Here is an 11,657-nt window from a genome sequence, read left to right as displayed (position 1 = left end):
ACAATCATGGTGGAAAGCAAAGGGGAAGCAGGCACATCTTCATATGGCTGGCAGGAGAGAGAGAGAGTGAAGAGGAACTGCTACACACTTTCAAACAACCACATCTTGTGAGAACTCACTCACTATTATGAGAACAGAAAAGGGGAACTCCACCCCCATGATCCCATCACCTCCCACCAGATTCTTCCCCCAACATTGGGGATTAGAATTCAACATGAAATTTGGGTGGAGACATGAAGCCAAACCACACCAGGCCTCCAAGTCTTTATATTGAATTTTGAAAACATTTTGATGCTTTCAGCTTGCCTTATTCTTGTATATACATACCCACCTGACTCCATTTCTAATAAATAATGGGAGGAACTGGTGAAAATTTTCATGGACTTAGGAACACACTTGTCATATTTATCTACATTCCCAGCAAAATGCTCTCTTTCGTCTCCTTCTCCCTTCCACCTTTCACTCCACAGAAAGCAAGTCAAATAAATACATTGAGAGAGGGGAAGTTTTGCCCATAGAGTTAACAAGATATCAAAATTATAATACTGTTCTTGAATCAAAGTATGTGGAACTTTAAATCAGACGTGAGCTTGTTCCCTTTGGGGGATTTGGGGTCAGAAAATCTGAGTTTCTGTCAAATTAACCTCCTTCTTCTCCTAATTTCAGTTTGTAATATAATGGTGTCCATCCATCTGATGGGAGGATCAAATGAGCTAATGGCTAATGATAGAGCCCTTTGGAACTGTAATGCTCTATTAGTTATTTTTATTAAATATCACAAACATTTTGGGTAAAAAAATAGATTGTTTCAAAGTTCTTCTGCTGAATTCAATTCCTGTATAATGCTTAGAATGAAAGGTTTCAGTATTTTCAAGTTAATCTGTGTGTCTGTCTTTGACAAGGGTCTTCTCCTAAGAGAATTGGTACTGCGGCAACATCCAATCAGAGTGAGCCTGAAAAACGAAACACGATGCTTGATGGAGACAACACTTAGAAAACTGGACTGAGCTCATTGTGGTAAGTTTACGTATGCACAAGGGTACAATCCTGGAAAGTACAAATAAATTTGATGAGGTGACAATTTTACGCTTTCATATTCTTAAATTCATTCAAACAATTTTGATTTAGTCAAATTAAGTTGTAAGTGGAGTCCCTTGATTGCCTTTCTTCTTTTTCAGAAATAAAGATTAAGATTTATGACCCACTAAACACCACCCTTTAATTTCATTTGTTTTGCATTTTACTTGATAAACCACCAATTCCTAATTTATATTGCTCTCATTTCATATACAGTATTTTTCTGCCTAACTTTTTTTTTTTTTTTTTTTTTTTTTGAGACAGAGTCTTGCTCTGTTGCCTGGGCTGGAATGCAGTGGCTTGATCTCGGCACACTGCAGCCTCAACCTTCTGGGCTCAAGCGATCCTCCTGCCTCAGCCTCCCAAGTAGCTGGGACTATACGCATGCACCACTACACCTGGCTAATTTTTGTATTTTTAGTAGAGATGAGGTTTCGCCATATTGCCCAGGCTGGTCTTGAGCTCCTGGACTCAAGTGATCTGCCCACCTCAGCCTCCCAAAGTGCTGGAATTACAGGTGTGAGCCACCATTCCCAGCCACATTTGACTTGAAATGCAGTGGTTTTAAGTTAGGATGCTTCTAAGTCATTATACCCCATCTTTCAGAGCAATGGTTTTAAAAAATATTTTCTTGGCCAGGTGCAGTGGCACATGCCTGTAATCCCAGTACTTTGGGAGGTTGAAGTGGGTGGATCACCTAAGGTCAGGAGTTCAAGATCAGTCGACCAACATGGTGAAACCCTGTCTCTACTAAATAAAACAAATTAGCCGGGTGTGGTGGCACATGCCTGTAATTCCAGCTATCTGGGAGGCTGAGCAGGAGAATTGCTTGAACCCAGGAGGCAGAGGTTGCAGTGAGCCAAGATCACACCATTGCACTCCAGCCTGGGCAACAAGAGCGAAACTTTGTCTAACATATACACACACACACACATATATATATATATATATACACATACACACACACAAATATATATGTCTAAAATATATACATATATCTGTCTAAAATATATATATTTATATATATCTGTTCTAAAATATATATTTTATATATATCTGTCTAAAATATATATATGTGTCTAAAATATGTATCAGACTAAAATATATATATTTATATATATCTGTCTAAAATACATATATCTGTCTAAAATATATATATTTATATATATCTGTCTAAAATATATATGTCTGTCTAAAATATATATATTTATATATCTGTCTAAAATATATATATTTTTATATATGCCTAAAAATATATATATTTATACATATATCTGTCTAAAAAATATATGTATTTATATATCTGTCTAAAATATATATATTTATATATATCTGTCTAAAACATATATATTTATATATATCTGCCTAAAATATATATTGATATATGTCTAAAAATACATATTTGTATATCTGTCTAAAATATATCTATTTATATATGTCTAAAATATTTATATATATCTGTCATATATATATATATATATATCCTTAAGTGGTGGAATACTTTATTCACAGGAAGTAGTACACAAATATCCAATATGTTAAAAGGGCAAAAGTGGAGCTGGAGTGAGGGAGGGATGGCGTGTGCGTGTGTGTGTGTGTGTGTGTTTGTGTTTCTTTAAAGGGTGTGGAGGTCAGCTTACACCCTTGGGTTGACCCTTCTCCACTGCTTACTTGTGGCTGTTTCCATTAATGGCCAGTGGAATCAGATGAGTATTCTCATGACATGAGATCCTTACGCTGAGGCTGCACTGTAATAATGAGTTAGATCCACCTCTCTATCTTGCACAGACATTAAAAAAAAGAGCTGAGTGGAAATTCAGGAGACAGAAATGTATCCTGTGGGATTTCTTTTACAGCTATCTGGTCATTATGAGTCATGCCAGGATTACAAAGTTTGGGATTTGAAGACATTCATAATAGAAAATATAACAGAATTTGCAATGACTGGGCTGAGAGACAGGCTCACAGCAAAAAAAAAAAAAAAAAAGCAGGTGGCTGTTACAGTAGTTAATTTCTGAACTTCTATGTACAAAGATGAAGTGAAAGCCACTCTATATTGAAAAACATTATGATATGTTCAGTTTCTTCTGCAGTTAAAGGAACTTATTTTATATTATAAGTTTCCATTTTATTTGTGTGTCATTATATAATGACATTTCCATCTCTGGCCATAAGTCAGCCAACTTCTTATTTGATGTGATATAATAGAATTAATAGCTATTTATCCTAAAACGCATATTAAATTAAGATTTTTTATGTCCGTGCTCCTCTGCTCAAGTAAATTCAAATGTGTATAGAATGAAAGGCAATTTACATATGGCATTGTTAGTCTGCAATGTCTAAGAAAAGCATTGGAATATTTATTTCACAAAGAGAAACCAAGAACTATTGAAAGTCTTTTCTGCTTGCTAAAGGAAAAAGTAGAGTTCACTTTGTAACTCCTCTGATAGAGGACCATGTATGTCTCTTGGCATATTTAACATGAAAAAAAAATCAAGTGGCAATCTTTATTTAACTTAGACTAGGTGTTAGGAATTATCTTTCGTAAGCTTTTCATCTTAGGAAGGTGTCATATAAAGTTGATTCAAAAATCTTCGCCTACTAGTTATATCTTCGTTCTAATCATTCTATGCTTTGCATATACTTAAAGATTTTGTGCTTATATTTCATATTTTATCTTTTTTTCTTTTTCTTAATATGTTGCCTCAAAAATGTAAGGTATTTTATATGTGCATATTCTGTCTCTATAACTAGACCATTAATTCCATGAGGGCTGGGACTTTTTCAGTGTCCTCAAAGAATACCAAGTCCAGTCTTCTGCACTAACTAATCTCTGCAGGAAGTATGTGTTTATTGTCACTCTGCACATTCGTACTTCTGAATGTTCAAACACTCCCCGACTTGCTCCATCGGTTTGCACTCAGGGCAAACAAACTGATTCACTAGTTTGAATAAGCAACAGTCAATAGGAAGGTAAATCTGTTGCTACAAAAATAACAAAATGTACATTAAAGGAAATACAAGTGGTTTTTGCATTATCCATTATCTGCTGTTCTAGAATAGAAATCATTACATTCATTATGAAGATGCAATATTTCCCAATAGATTCCAAACATCCATGACTTTAGAAATGTTAAATAGATTACTTGAGCCCAGGACTTCAAGGCTATAGTGAGCCATGATTGTGCCACTGCACTCCAGCCTGGGTGACAGAATGAGACCCTGTCTCAAAGAAAAAAAAGAAAGTCAATTGTCTTGTCTCACAGGAGAAATTGGTTGGTTTGGTATAGCTTTATGCATTTTTATAAAGTGCTTTAATTCTTTTCACTGTAGTCTGGCAAATCCAGAGGGACTTTTGTCATTGTCGTTTTTGAGATGGAGTGTCCCTCTGTCTCCCAAGCTGGAGTACAATGGCTTGATCTCGGCTCACTGCAACCTCCGCCTCCTGGGTTCAAGTGATTCTCCTGCCTCAGTCCCCTGAGTAGCTGGGACTACAGGCATGCACCACCATACCTGTCCAATTTTTGTGTTTTTAGTAGAGATGGGGTTTTGCCATGTTGGCCAGGCTGGTCTCGAACTCCTGACCTCAGGTGATTTGCCCGCCTTGGCCTCCCAAAGTGCTGAGATTACAGGCGTGAGCCACCGTGCCTGGCCTAGAGGGTTTGAAGGTGGCTAGATGCAGTTTTATAATAGGCATTATTTTTATTGTTATTTTCAATTTATGTTTCACTTTTAGTATTATTACTTTTGGCTATAATATATAAGGAAGTTGTCCTGCCTTCCTTTATTGAAGTTTGTCAGATCTTGTGGTTTCTTCCCAGCCCGTCTTCCAGCAGCAGGTTTCAACAAGAATGTACAATGTACCGGAGGGTCAGACCTGGGTTTGAGTCCTTTGCTACCCAGCTATGTGACCACGTAACACTGGGCAAGTTTCTTAACTTCTTATTCTTCAATTTCCTCATCTATAAAATGAAGATAATAGAGATCATGAGGATTAAGTAAGATAATGAGTGTTAAATACTTAGTACACTTCCAGATGCACAGGAAGTACTTGAAAAATACTTGATAAACGTTAGCTGGGCTGGTTGTGGTGGCTCAGGCCTGTAATCCTAGCATGTTGGGAGGGTAACGAAGGAGGATCACTTGATGCCAGGAGTTTGAGACCAGCCTGAGTAAAATAGCAAGACCTCATCTCTACAAAATAATCATAATAATAAATTAGCTGGTCCTGGTGGTGTGTGCCTGTAGTCCCAGCCACTCAGGAGGCTGAGGCAGGAGGAGAACTTTTGCCCAGGAGTTCAAGGCTGCAGTGAGCTATGATGGCACTGCTGCGCTCCAGCCTGGGTCATAAAGTGCAACCCTGTCTCTAATTTTAAAAATATAATAATAATAGGCCGGGTGCAGTGGATCACGCCTATAATCTCAGCAGTTTGGGAGGCCGAGGCAGGTGGATAACTTGAGGTCAGGAGTTCGAGACCATCCTGGCCAACATGGTGAAACCCTGTCTCTACTAAAAATACACAAATTAGCTGGGCATGTTGGTGCAAGCCTGTAGTCCCAGCTACTAGGGAGGCTGAGGCAGGAGAATCGCTTGAACCCAGGAGACGGAGGTTGCAGTGAGCTGAGATCGTGTCACTGCACTCCAGCCTGGCAACAGAGTGAGATTCTGTCTTAATAATAATAAAATAATAATAATAATAATAATAATAATAATAATAAATGTTAGCTGTTCTGATTAGCAGATGCTCTGAAAAGTCGTAGCTTGATTCCCAGAAAGGATGGCTCTGCTCTCCAACTCCAGCTGCTTCTCTGGATACAGATCATGGAAAGTGTGCCTGTGATTCTCTCTACCTTCATTTGGTGGAAGAACCCACACAAATCTGTCAGTGAATGTAAACCAATGGTAAGGTAGGATCTTTGGAAGTACACTCATCCCTCTGTATGGGGGATTGATTCTAGGACCCCAGTGGACACTAGAACCTGTGGATGCTCAAGTCTCTGATATAAAATGGTGTAGTGTTTGCATATAACCTATTGCACATCCTCCCATGTACTTTAAATTACTCTAGATTGCTTTTTTTTTTTTTTTTTTTTTGAAACAGGGTTTTACTCTGTCACCCAGGCTAGAGTGCAATGGCATGATCTTGGCTCACTGCAACCTCTGCTTCCCAGGTTCAAGCAATTCTCATGCCTCAGCCTCCCAAGCAGCTGGGATTACAAGTATGCACCACCATGCCTGACTAATTTTTTGTATTTTTTGGTAGAGACGGGGTTTCACCATGTTGGTCAGGCTTCTAGATTACTTATAATACCCAATACAATGTAAATGCTGTGTAAATAGTTGTTATACTGTATTCTTTTAAAATTTGTATTATTTTTTGTTGTTGTATTTTTAAATCATTTTTCCCCAATATTTTTGATCCACTGTTGGTTGAATCTGCAGTTGCGGGGCTGGCAGATACAAGCAGCCAACTGTACTTGCAAGAAATCCAACAGTGGGTTGTGTTTGAGTAGCAACAGCATTTAGCAGGAGGCTCATTGTAATGTGATGCTTGGGTTTCAAGCCATGGACGTTCTTAGAAATCAGAGAATTTTGTTCCCCACCCTGTGTCCAAGTGTTCTCATTGTTCATTTCCCACCTATGAGTGAGAACATGCAGTGTTTGGTTTTCTGTCCTTGTGATAGTTTGCTCAGAATGATGGTTTCCAGCTTCATGCATGTCCCTACAAAGGACATGAACTCATCCTTTCTTATGGCTGTATAGTATTCCATGGTGTTTTTGTGCCACATTTTCTGTCGTGGGGTGGGGGGAGGGGGGAGGGATAGCATTAGGAGATACACCTAATGTAAATGATGAGTTACTGGGTGCAGCACACCAACATGGCACATGTATACATATGTAACAAATCTGCACGTTGTGCACCTGTGCCCTAGAACTTAAAGTATAATAATAAGAAAAAAGGAAATCAGAGCATTTTACACCAAGGGGCTTTGATGCCTACTCCCCTTAGGTGATGTCCGAGGTAAATTTCCTTGCTCTGAATCCTACTCTCAAATCATTTTTCTGTAGTAAGATCTCCATGATATTTTCAGCTTTTCCACATCTTCTTGCTCATCTCCCAATTCTGGAGGGACTTCCATTTGGATGGGAGATCAGCCCAGTCCTTCTCCAGGGCATGAAGCAATACCGTGTGAACCGAAGCACTCACAGATACGCCTCAAATCAGTAAGGTTGAAAAAGTCTCCAGCACCACATTGCTTGTTGAAAATCCACATCATTGAGATGGCAGTCACATGGTCAATCTCTCAGCATGAAGGTCTGACTACTGAGAAATGAAAAATGTTAAGTGATTTGGAGCAGTGCAGAGAAAAAAAACTAAAAATGGGTCCCAGAGCTTCTTCATCTTCTTGTCCTTCTCAGTCATCGTTCCTTAGCCTTAATTTCAATGTTAAATTTTAGATATTGTAAATCTTCCATTGCTGTTCACTTCCTTCTCATCTTTTTAAAAACTAAAATAGTATTTAATTTATTTTTGAAAATTAAAAAATCCTGAAGTACCAAAAAGAAAAAAATTATAAATTCACTGCCTAGAAATAACAATTGTTGACTTAGTGGCATATTTGCTATTAATATTTTTAAATAAGAAAAAAATGCTGAATATATAAAAATCACCCTAAATTTGATCACCCAAGAATAGTAGTGTTAAGATTACATTGGATAAATATTTTCAGATATCTTTCTGTCTATACACAAAACATACAGAGAGAGGAAGAGAGAGAGAGAGTGAAATGCTTTCAGATAACTGGGACTATATCTAGAATTTATTTTTAATAAAATAAAAACAAACTACATGTAATTTTCCCTTTATTTAATGGAAGAAAAAAGAGACTTTAGGAATTATTGAACCTGTTTTTTCACTTTAAGATTTAATATTTTGCAGCCGGGTGCAGTGGCTCATGCCTGTAATACCAGCACTTTGGGAGGCTGAGGCAGATGGATCACCTGAGGTCAGGAGTTCAAGACCAGCCTGGCCAACATGGTGAAACCTCATCTCTACTAAAAATACAAAAATTAGCCGGGCGCGGTGGTGCACACCTGTAGTCTCAGCTACTCTGAAGGCTGAGGCAGGAGAACTACTTGAACCTGGGAGGGTTGCAGTGAGCTGAGATCGCACCACTATGCTCCAGCCTAGGCAACAGAGCAAGACTCTGCCTCCAAAAAAAAAAAAAGGGTTTAATATTTTCAGAAATGGTTGTAACAAACTTTGAATTGGAGTTATATATGTTTTAGTTTCAGATATTATCAATTAAGCTTTTGCTGTGAAATAAGAGGATATTAGCACTCTTATATGTGCTCTCATCTCCTGTCACCTCCCAATTTTTATGTTATTATTGGTACAAAGCCTATGTTTATAATATTGAGATTCTAATCCTTGAAAATGCATCATATTAATTCATTTAATACATGCAAATAAATATTATGCTCACTTCAGTCCTTTTACAACAGCTTCTCCAGTCTAAGTTATACATTTTGATTAATCTCATAATATGATAGATTTAATTCTCAAGTAGTTTTTTTCTAACAAGGGTATATGAATGCTGCATTTCTGAGGGTTTTTTTGTAGTTTGAGAATATCTACTGGTAGCTTTCATACAAGAACAACATTTGGCTCCTTAGAGATGACTTTCTTAGATTGCATTTTCTTTTCTTCAGAACTTTGATCTGTACGTACAGATTTGTGAAACCACCGCCATATAGATATAGAACTACATCGTCATCAAAGATCCCCTTTGTACTGGCTCTTCATGATCATATCCACCTTTCTTTTCCACCTCCATCCCTAACCCCTGACAGCCACTAGTCTATTGTCCATCTCTATAATTTTGTCATTTTGAGAATAAATTTCAAAAATTTATGTAAATGGAATCACACAGTATGCAAGCTTTCAGGCTTTTTTTTTTTTTCATTCAGTATAGTGCCTTTGAGATCCAGTTAGGATCTTTTCTTTATTGCGCAATGTAGACATTCACTGGTTTTCCTTCTCCTTCTGATAAGAGCATCCTGATTTTCCTCTGGAGGATTCCTCTTCCTCCATTCTCAGTCGGCTCACGAACATACCAACCCCATTCTCCTGGGATGGTCACATGACCAAGACCTGTTCTCAATTTCCTCTCCATATGAGAGTGCAGAGGCAGGAGTGGAGTCGGGTATTATACTCACTACAATATACTGTGTTAAGTCTTCTAGTGGTGACAGTATAAAGAATGAGAGTGAAAATAATAAGATTCTGACAAGGAATTTGGAAAGCCTTCCTGAGAAAGTGATATTTAGGTTGACTCCTGAAGGCTGAGTAATTTCTTCTAGCAGAGAAAGTGGATCGGACAGTAAGTCATTATTACCGCCAGTGAAAGATTAAGAACAGAAACCCACACCCATATGTTAAAAAACATATGGAAAAACACAAAGATTACATGTGCTGTGGTCTGAAATTACCCTGCAGGTCAGAAAAATCCGTAAAGTAACCATCTAGTGCTACTCAATTTACAAAGATAATTATTTGGCCAGGCACAGTGGCTCACGCCTGTAATCCCAGCACTTTGGGAGGCCAAGGCAGGTGGATCACCTGAGGTCAGGAGTTCGAGACCAGCCTGGCCAACATGGTGAAACCTTGTCTCTACTAATAACACAAAAATTAGCCAGGCGTGGTGGCGTACACCTGTAATCCCAGCTACTTGAGTGGCTGAGGCAGGAGAATCGCTTGAACCTGGGAGGCAGAGGTTGCAGTGAGCTGAGATTGTGCCATTGAACTCCAACCAGGGTGACAGAGTAAAACTCTGTCTCCAAAAAATAAAAATTAAAAAAAAAATTTTAAACAGAAAGATAATTATTTAGCTAAGAATACTCACTTTGATTAAAGGCTATTAACAAATGAAATTATGTGTGAATTTGAAAAGAATGTTCAAATTTTATGAAATATACATATTGTATTAAGGAGTTTAAATTACTTTTGAAAACTCATTAAAAATTAAAGATTTATATAAACAAGCTGAAGTATAAAGAGAAGGATAATTAGTGAATTTATCAACTCTTCTTTTTGACCTGTTTGGTCTTTAGACATATGTGGTTCCCCATGTTTCTTTCCCTCTGTTAGCCTTGGCATGTGAATAGAAACTCTGCAGAAAGGGCTTACAATAGTCAGTTGGCAAAATAATAATAAGAATCTCTCAAAACGTTAAGTAACATTCTCCTCACTTGCAGAAGCATATACTTTGAATTGGGCCACTCAATCTTCAACCTCCTTCTTGTGTGTTTTCCTGCATCACAGAAACTAAACATCTGAAAACTATACATTTCCTAGACTCTCTGTAAGCTAGAGACTGAAATGTAATTTGGTTCCATCAGTCAGATGTGTTTGCAAAAGACATTAATATAGAACTGAATTAAGAAGAAATAAGAGCTCTGCCGCTTTGGTTCTGTCCCTAGGAATTCCATCTAGAATCTGTTTTCTTAGCAATTCTATTCTATAGGCCATTCTTTACAGTGTAATAAATCCTTTTCTACCTCAATGAACCAGAGTAGATTCTGTTCTCTGTAATTGAACTCTTACCAACATAGCTACTTTTGGACAAAGTTTCTGGATTTTATTTTTTCAATATAATAATATCACTTAAGTATGAATTAATGTGGTAAAAATAGAATTGGGTACTAAGCACTCAAAAATAAAATGTATTACTTTTTTCTTTGTTCAAAATGGAAATAGTTTTATAGCTTTTGTTTTGAAAATGAAATAAACTTGGGCTCATAATAAAAATGTCAATAAAAGGAATAAGAAAGAAGGAAAAGTTTATTTGTAAACCATTTACCTGAGATAATCTCCATTCTTTTTCTATGCCTGGACATGTATAATGCACATATTTTAGAAAATAAAATAAAAATATTGCTCTGCAATATGCTTTTCACCTGATATTATGAATATATCATATTTATATTTATGGCTTATCCCCTATATTGAATATGCAAGTTGTTTTAATTTTCAGCTGGTATGGACAAAGCCAAAATAAACATTTTTATAAATATCCATGCTTTTTTTGATTTATTTTGTTAGTGTAAATGTATAGTAGCAGAATTTCTAAGTCCACTTTAAAGGTTTTTAGTATGTATTGCCAGATTGTCCTTGGCAAAGATTGTATGTGTGTTCAAGGTCACCAGCAGCCATGCTAGTGCCCCTTATGTTGCATGTCACCAACTCTGTATGTAAAATGGTCCCAATAATCTGATGGGGAAACCCAGTATCTCATTTTGTGGTGTTGTTCTCTTCCTCTCCTCTTCCTTATCATTGACCCAGTATCTCATTTTGTGGTGTTGTTCTCTTCCTCTCCTCTTCCTTATCATTAAAATAACTAAACAAACTGCTATGGTTTGAATGTTTGCCCCCTCCAAAACTCATGTTAAAATTTAATTGCCATTATAACAGTATGAAGGTGGCTCAACCCTATGGATGGGATTAATGCCATTATTAAGGGAGGAGTTTGGCCCTCTCTCCCTCTCTCCCACACTTTCACCTCCTACCACGGGATGA

The sequence above is a fragment of the Pongo abelii genome, chromosome 15, assembly GCF_028885655.2.
Source record: "Pongo abelii isolate AG06213 chromosome 15, NHGRI_mPonAbe1-v2.0_pri, whole genome shotgun sequence".
Lineage (NCBI taxonomy): Eukaryota > Metazoa > Chordata > Mammalia > Primates > Hominidae > Pongo > Pongo abelii.
The sequence above is the reverse complement of the archived record's forward strand: the minus strand, read 5'-3'. Positions refer to the sequence as shown.